Below are 8153 nucleotides of genomic sequence, written 5' to 3' on the forward strand. Positions count from 1 at the left end.
TCGACAGGCTGTTACCTCTCGTGGAATACCTTTCCGTCTCACCGGCTCCCCCACCACTGACCGCGCGGCGTGCCGTGCCCCCACTCAGCCATCTTCTCTCCCCCGTCACTCTTCCCCAACCGCGCGAGTGTTTGTCCCCCACCACGCGATTCATCCCCACCACTAGACTCAAGCGCGGCCATACTCAACTCATTCCCGCGCCGTCCACGACGAGGATCGCGTGTTGTATTTGTCACGCTCTTTCCGCGCCACGAGACGATCCTTGTGGTAACAGGTTCGCAGCTTAAAACAAAAATTAGTGCTTCGAATTGGATTGATCGGATTTCAGTGATTCAGTGACTCGTGTTGTCCAGTGCCAAAACCAGGGATTAACGTGTGAGATACAAATTAACAGCCGTGACTTCACGGAAAAATTGCCACGAGCTTTCACAGTGCCGGTCTTAAACTGGATTTCATTCTGTCCACGTGTTTTGCTGCGCCGGTAAGTCTACCATCACCTGTTTTGTGATTTCCGGCTTGAAACGCGTGTGGAGATACGTGACAAGAGTGCGTGGGTGATTTTCTCTCCATTCCTCGTGCGTGCCGGGAACCACCTGATCCCAATCATGCACAACTTTCCTCCGGCGTATCCCTGTCGCCATCTAGTAGCAGACTTACAAAACACCCACGTCGTTGCCCTCTAACCGCATGGGAGAAAATTCCAAAAAGTTTTGTAAATTTCAGTACAAAATATTTTGAAATAGGATTTGTTCAATGTAATTTTAAATTATTTAGGACTTTTCGAATCGAGGAATAAAAGTGAAATAAAGAATGCTTCCTGAGGTACTTTTTCTTGGATTAAAAAAAATAATAGAAAGTAGACAGGGTGAAATGAGGGGTGAATGAACTCCGAAGTTTCTTTTCATTCATTTTCGCGGTTTCAGGTTTTTGGTTTCTAAGGCCGGTTTAGAAGTTTGAAATAAAATCTGATCGATCATGCACTAGAAATTTCGAATTCTTTTAGACAGCTAAAATACTTTCATCCTTAAACAAAGAATATTTTTTTCTAAGTTAATTTATTTTAGCAACATTTCGGCACAAATAGCGAAATTTTTTGGTACGAAAACGGGACCTTGAGAAGGTTACTTATTCTTACCTGAATTTCAGTACGAATAGCCGAAATTTTGTGTATGTCTTACGATTAATGTCTAGCTTCATGTGATTACTTTTAATTGTTTTTAAAATAAGCCGAAAAGTTCATTATATTAAATGATTATTCCACGCGTGATGTGACGAAGTTAATTTAATCTTAAAGTCACTTGCTTTGAAAGACCCTCACTATTTTTTTGAGATAATTATGCAATTTACAGAAAGTTTAATTAAAAATAATAACCAAATTATTGAAAATATCCCACGAATCTAAATATTTTATAACACAGTGGATTTCCGACGGCAAGTTTATTCTTCCTTATTTCTTAATAATTTTAATCGAATAATTATTAATAATTTATCAAACGATTTAATTTTAATAGCCTAATGAAATCTGAATAATCTTTTTAACATTTTCAACTTTTTATACATAAGAGTTTGTGTTTTAAATGGCTTGTTTTAAACTATACTTATCTTTGGTTTCAATCTCAATAAGGTAATTAATGTAAAATTATGGAAATAGTAAAACGTTTTGTGCAAGGAAACACAAAATGTATAATTCAAAACGTTACATTTAAATTTAAAAATGTGTAGTGACAGGAAATCTAAATGAAACATTTTGTGAATAAATTGTCCGACTAGCGCGAGTTCTATTAAAAAACACTGCTGATTTAAAATTAAAAAGAAACGTTGAAAAGCCTTTGAAATTCCGCGCCTTTGAAGAGAATATACCACATAGGAAGATTCTTTTTAATGTGCAAGAATTTCTCAAATTTTTTACCTCGATTTCAAGTTTTTACATGACCAAGGAAAGTTGTAGCGAACCTCTGAACTGTATATCACGCCGTTTTTGAAGTATTGTCTTTAATTTAAGACAAGAAACATTAAAAACTCTGCAAGGGTTCCTTAATGACCAAACATACCCAAGCCGCTTCACGTCGGCGATCGCTGTCCACCTGCTTCATACTCGATGCAGATACGCCTGGACATTTTTAGTGATATCTTAGGAAGCCGTCAAGGTTTTCAAAAGTTTTATTAGCTTAAATTAAACATAAGACTTCAAACACTACGTGATATTATTTTTAGACTTTTGATACAAGTTTCCTAGACCATGTAACATGTTGAAGTCGATGTACGAACTTGAAGAAATTCTTCCATTTTGTTTTAAAAACCTCTCACGTTTAATATTCTCCTTAAATTTTTGAAAATATCTCAATTATAATTGAGTCGATGTGAAATTTCATAATCTTTCGATGTAAGTGTAATTTAATAAGGTTATTTTAAATTAAAAACAATATTGGTATTTTGTAATACCCAAACGACTGATTTTAGAAATGTTTAAAAACAAATTAATCATCTGTAGTTTCTGTTTATCAAAATTATACCTCGTAAGTTAAATTTTGAAACGTGTAGATTTAATGATCCAGCGCAATGAACTATAACCGGCATAGTTGAGTGCAACGACCTATAATCCCGTAAATCAATTTTTTGCTAAATTGCACTACTACGACCTCACTCAGACAGTACCAAGAAGCGGTTCTGAATACTTTTTAAAATTAATTTTTTTTAAATATTTTTTTGTAGTCTTTTCATTCTATTTTGTATAATATTTCTATTTTTGTTTGTGTTCCCGGTGGCCGAATAAAAAAAAATGATTTAAAATACATATGATGTAAACGTGATAGCTAAATCAAGGGGTGGATTTATATTTTATAATTTAGATTTAAGGTGAGTGTGAGGTAATTTAATGACCGATAAGTCGAAGCAAAATGGGGATTTTGTGTCGAAGAAAGAAGCGCAACGAGAAGCTTATTTGTAATAAAGCTACTGAGTCGAAGGATTTTCAATTCCGACTGAGCACCGCGATGGAAAACCGGTTTTCAACATCTTTGTTCCCCACGGGAAAGTCAGGGGCCCTTTATTCTCAAAGTCGAAGAATTCTTTTCTCAACAAAAAGGGAGAAAATGTATTTATAAAATATAACCTGAGACCTTTTTAGGTTCTATTTATATTTTAAGTTATTGCATCAAAGAATGCTTGTCATACCATTCCTCCTGAGTTTTGAGTAATCAAATAAATAAGAATGAAAATAGTAGTAAAAATGAAGAAAAAAAAGTTTAAAAGAACTTATAATTTGTTGATTTGCTGCAATACTAAAGTTTTCTTTTTCAATTATGAAGCATGTCAATTTCAAAATACCAATAAATTTATAGTAGCGTTGCACAAAACTGTCTTATTTCATTTTTTTCATCCAATTTTTTTAATATATACTTTTCAATTAATTCTTTGAAATTCAAACAGGAATGATAAATCATGCTTTAATGAACGTTAATATTTGAAAGAAATGTTGGCCTTAACTATTCGACTTAATTAAATATTAAACAGATATAATTATAATTCCGATATCTAATGAAGTGGATATTCATAATTTAAAAATATATCTGTTTAATTTAGAATAATATTCTTTTAATCCATCATGTTGATATATATTCGGTTGACCCCTTTTTCGTCAAAACCTTATACCGTTATCAATAACTTTAGGTCAGATCCTTTACCATTAGATTGTATCTGAAAATCTACAATGCTCTATTTTGTAGCCAGAATCAGATTTAATTATGATCGCATATCGAAACAAGACAAGGGTCCCGAATAGATTAACAAACCGTAAATTAACCGTTAGCCGATAATTCATTCAATCGCCCAGCTAAAAATTATTTCACCGTAAAACCACCATAATGGCCACCGTGTCTGTGTTTACAAGTCGTATAAGCTTGGCAGTAGAAACAAGACGGACGGGATGTTACTCTCGTAAAGCTGCGGGATCGAATTTTTTTATGGAAATTGAAATAAAAAAAACCTGTTTTGTTGTAGGTTATATTAGACTTGTAAGGGGGAGCTCCCGAGTATCTATTAGATCTGCCCGTCGGCCTTGGGTCAGGTAAACCAGACATCTGTTCTCTCAAGCGACGGAAGTGAAATCCTGGGTTAGTTTTCTGTCTAGATTCTAGACAGCAAACTCGATGCCAATGTTTCCCTTCGCCCCCTTTTCACCATGGAATATTTCACTGGTGTCTGTCTACCTGTCGAATTCTACTTCATGAACCAGATCAGATTAAGGACTTTGCTTCTGCCATGGAATAGGATATTAGGGCTAATATTCACAGATGGTCGGATTCCATAATCCTAAACTGTGAATGGTAAAAAGGGGCGTCAGTAAATGTTCTGTGTCCTAAAATTACAATTTTATTTGCAGTGACATGCACATTGCTTAGTCTTTAAAATCAATTGTGCACAAACCTGAAAAGGAATCTCCAACTAAACGGATGAACAAGTGACACATTGTGATCGAAAAATAAAGCTGATTCGTTTCGTATAAAAGTATTTCAACAATGATTTCCTATACGGGAGGAAGTAGTGCAGCCTGAACGAAAAATAAATTGGAAACTAAGGAATTTATTTATTCAGTTTAAAGTGTTGAAACTGACAAACGCTTTGCAGCATGAACTGATACATTTTAAAACTAATTTCTGATATCAGCGTTGTATATCCCCAGACTTTGTAATCATTAAATAATCGACGAATTACAGAAGAGGAATTTCGCGTCGTAAGTAAGGTGCCAGGCAATGGCCGTTAGAAGCCGTAGCCTCCAAACCTCATGTGCGCTCCTCTTCTCACGGTAATGATATGCAATTAATCAATTAATTACGACAGCAGCTACAAGTAGGTTAGTTGCATGCACTAATGTTGATTACAACTCAGCACTTGAAAGTTGTTGTAATTCTGCGGGAGAGAGTATTGTCCTTTCAAATTGAAATTAAAATTCCTTTTCGAAAATTGAATTTGCTATGTGATTCTATTATTAAAGGAAAATTAAAATACCTTTGGTAAACATTGAAATAAAAGTTTGATGTCTTCTTACGATCATGAAAGTTGTGTTTTAGAATTTATGCAAGTGATTCTCGTTTTTAGCATTGTTAGAAGAGAAAAGAACTGGAACGATATTGCATAATGCACTAATAATTCAATTCGAAGAATACTGCGTGGAAATTTAGAAAGGAACAGTGACTGCCTATGTGGCCTATGAATTGCAAAAATGAACCTTTTCTGACTTTTATTCACAAAGCATTTGTCTCCCTCCTCCATGCACCTGCATTATTTTCTTTTGCGTTTCATTTTCTTGTGGCGCTTTTCCTTTTTGTTCAGGTTTGACCTATGGTTCTAACACTACTTTGAAGAGTACATTTTTACCGGTTTTAATTGCAATTAACACTTTACACCTTAAAAGTGAAGGATTTACTTTGAAACCACATGAGTTGATAAGTTTGTGGGTGGTCGCGTTTTGTTTACACGTCCTTGCATTAGCTACATATGTAGAAAGTAAAACAGGTTAGTGTCTACCTGGTGTTCTCATGAATACTAATGCACTTCTTGCTTGAGGTGTTTTGGAAAATTGCCTGATTACGAATCACAAAGGCTGCCAGCCCTTCCTGCCTCACGAGACTAAAACTCCTTTGTCGATACACGTAGACGTAGACGTAGAGGTTACGTTTCCTGCATAATCTCTTGTAGGGAGTGAGTGAACCTTAAAATATCTAACATGATTATATAAGTCACATTCTCCAAATTTCAACCAATTTGGTCCAGTAGTAGGATACCCCCTTCTGAATATAGAAATGCAAAGAATTGCTGAGTATTATAACCCAGCAAGAGGCTATTCATCCCAATTATTTTCAAAAGGTAGTGCCTTATAATCATTAAGAATATCCACATTGGTTCATCCAATTATGAGCTGGGAAAGGAAAGTAGTAATAACCAGTATACTTCCAAGGACAATCATCGGGATAATGGATATTACAATTTCATGAGCATAATAATGGTGGGAAGGAATTGACTATTACTGTTATGAAAGAATTAGTACTTAGCGAAATAAATTACTTGTATTGATTTCTGCAGAGTATTTCACATGATTGATTATATTTCAATTAAATTCGTCTCGAATTCGGTATAGTATTTTTGTTGGTTAATATTACATCAGAAGATTCACGAATGGGTACTTCCATTAGGAATTCTTCGTACTAATCCTTAAAAACAAGACATGATGGCATTCCTTACGAAGCATTACTCCAGTTTAGAATTCCTCAATTTCTTCTAACTTATTTGTTCCAGCAATCAACATTTTCTGTATATAATCCCAGAGGAATGTTGATTTTAAGTAGAAAATAAAGATGTCTTCCATCGACGAGGTTGTTGTAATAGTACAATACTGTAATAGTGATACAATAAACAGTGAGTGCAGCTGAATAACGCGCAACTTTAAAGTTTTTCAGCCTGTCTGCTAAGCAGCACGGAGCTCTCCATACAGCAGAGGCAGGAGGGCCTACCTGCGCGTATAATTGTTGGTCCCAAGGGCCCCCATTGGGGCGCACAGCTTTAGAATCCGCCTGCTGTTGTTGAAAAAAGGTTCACCCTCCTTTTAGACCACTCTTCTTCAAAGTTAAAGCAGATAGTTAAACCTTAGCATGTGAATTTCATATAATGAAAACTGATACAAGAATGCTCAGTGAATCGAAATAATTATAACAGGGCCATTTTGACCAAACAAAAAAGGGGGCAGTTTCTTTATTCTCTGCTAAAACACTAATTTTAAATCAAGAATAGTCTTGGGTAATATCCTAGAGATCTCGTCGGATTTTTCTCTTCTGTTTATATACGCTGTTGCAATATGTCCCAGAAGGAATGAGTCACAGAAAACTTAGGGTGCTGCTGAATAATAGAATCATCGGGAACACGTAATCCCTTCCCCTTTCATTTTGTCTCCCCTCTTGAATCAATGATTTCAGCCCTTCTCATCTGAAATTACATTTTATTAGAAACTTCCCCAAGACTGAAAAATTCTTTTCGAAGATTCACTCTAATCTTTTGGGGAATTATGTCTCTGAGGAGGGGATGATTTGTAGAGAGGGGAAGAGTAATATAACGAAACGTTTATTGCCGGCAGTTTAATTATTTTCCCAGCCTATAAATAACGGTCAAAGCAATAGCTCGGGTAGTAGATCGATGCAATAATATTCAATTAATTTTATCGCTCAGTCCTTATCGGATTCGCGGCAATGGTTATTACACACAGTCACCACAGCGAGCGCTCGTTTCGAACTTTTCTTTTTGTCTAACTCCCATCCGACGTGCTGTAATTTTCTTGATTTGTTACATACTTCCGGAAGCCTTCCCTCCCTTTCCAGATTCTAAAAATTACTGATGTCAGTAACGATCGATACTGCCGCCATTAACCCTGGCTTGAACGATTTAAATTTTAAAAATCGTCTGGAGAAGCCCTTGATTTTCTATTACTTATAATAAATTGCTAATTAAAATTTATATTCCGATGGAGCTTTGAACTGTGCTCTGATATGAAAGTACTTAAAGTCTGTAGTGTGTTTATAATTTTTATGATGGAAAGTTAATCCCATACTTCGACGAGAATGAAAAGTTAATTTCCTGCGCATTTTCCAGGTGTAATGGGCTTTAAAAATGCATCGAGAGGAGGCTATCTAGATTCTCTTTTCCTGTGAGCTAGCCCCGTTTTGCGAAGAGTAACGGGGGTGGCAGAGGGGGCGGTAGCTCATATTCCATTTAATTCAGCCAATGCGAGGTTCTGCAAGGAGGCGACTGGTGGGAGAATTGAAACATGGCGAAAGAGGCGGTTGCCGGGTAAAACCGCTTAAAACTAAGGAAAACAATTCCAATCCAACTTTTTCTACTACCCCACCCTGCGACCGTCCCTTTCCTCCTTTTCTCTCATCTCACCACCCCCAACAACCCCACCGGTTTTCTCTTCAAGCTCTCCTCTTTCAACATTAAGAAAATATTCGAAAGAGAAGCTCGTTTCGCGATACTAGAAGTTCAGTCATTCGAACTCTTCTAATAAAACTTGCCTACTATCCTTCCAACAAAGTCTTTTCATTTCCTTTTTCCGTCTACAAGATAATCAAAAGAAGCATTTCATAAATCTTCTCTATCTCTCTCTC

At 36.0% G+C, this 8153-nt stretch overlaps 1 protein-coding gene across 6 annotated transcripts in view; it reads left to right on the forward strand.

The window, feature by feature from the left end:
* Positions 1-210: 210 nt before the first annotated feature.
* The window catches only part of LOC117174097 (TOX high mobility group box family member 3-like), a 142855-nt gene continuing 134912 nt past the window's right edge, over positions 211-8153 (forward strand). For all 6 annotated transcript variants that reach the window (XM_033362831.1, XM_033362833.1, XM_033362836.1 and 3 more), the window contains exon 1: positions 211-481. The gene's annotated coding sequence lies outside the window, so the exon portion shown is untranslated. The remainder of the gene's footprint in view (positions 482-8153) is intronic.

This window comes from Belonocnema kinseyi, chromosome 6, assembly GCF_010883055.1.
Source record: "Belonocnema kinseyi isolate 2016_QV_RU_SX_M_011 chromosome 6, B_treatae_v1, whole genome shotgun sequence".
Classification (NCBI taxonomy): Eukaryota; Metazoa; Arthropoda; class Insecta; order Hymenoptera; family Cynipidae; genus Belonocnema; species Belonocnema kinseyi.